Source organism: Egretta garzetta, unplaced genomic scaffold, assembly GCF_000687185.1.
Source record: "Egretta garzetta isolate BGI_Z169 unplaced genomic scaffold, ASM68718v1 scaffold596, whole genome shotgun sequence".
NCBI lineage: Eukaryota > Metazoa > Chordata > Aves > Pelecaniformes > Ardeidae > Egretta > Egretta garzetta.
The window spans coordinates 232,442-232,883 of NW_009260129.1; positions in this window are offsets into that span (position 1 = coordinate 232,442).

A 442-nucleotide genomic window follows, 5' to 3' on the forward strand; every position below is an offset into this window, starting at 1 on the left:
GAGAAAAAAAAAAAAAGCCGCCTTGGCTCCTTCCAGAAAGTGAAACAAATAAACTTCGCCAGCAGGATATAAATCTGGCAGATAGGACCGGTATTGACTTGCACGCCCAACTTTTCTTCCCCCTGATATATGAACTTCCCAGTTTAAAAGATTACAGTAATCACGGGAGGACAGTGTAAATCGAATCTGATAGCAATAACTTTTGGGGAAGGTCAGGCTCAAGTGAAATGTTACCAAGCAACAGGCATTTTGTTTGCAAAATACAATCAAAGTGTATTGATGAGAAATTCTTCCTTGCCAGCCAGTCAGCACTTTCTGCTAACAGCTTTACAGGGGGGTGGAAATAACGGAGGTGGTCTCTTCATAAATCAAGACCCGCGGCGCCCCGCTGCCCCCCCCCTCCCTAAGGTCCGGCTGGGGGGGGCGGGGCACCCCTGCCCCG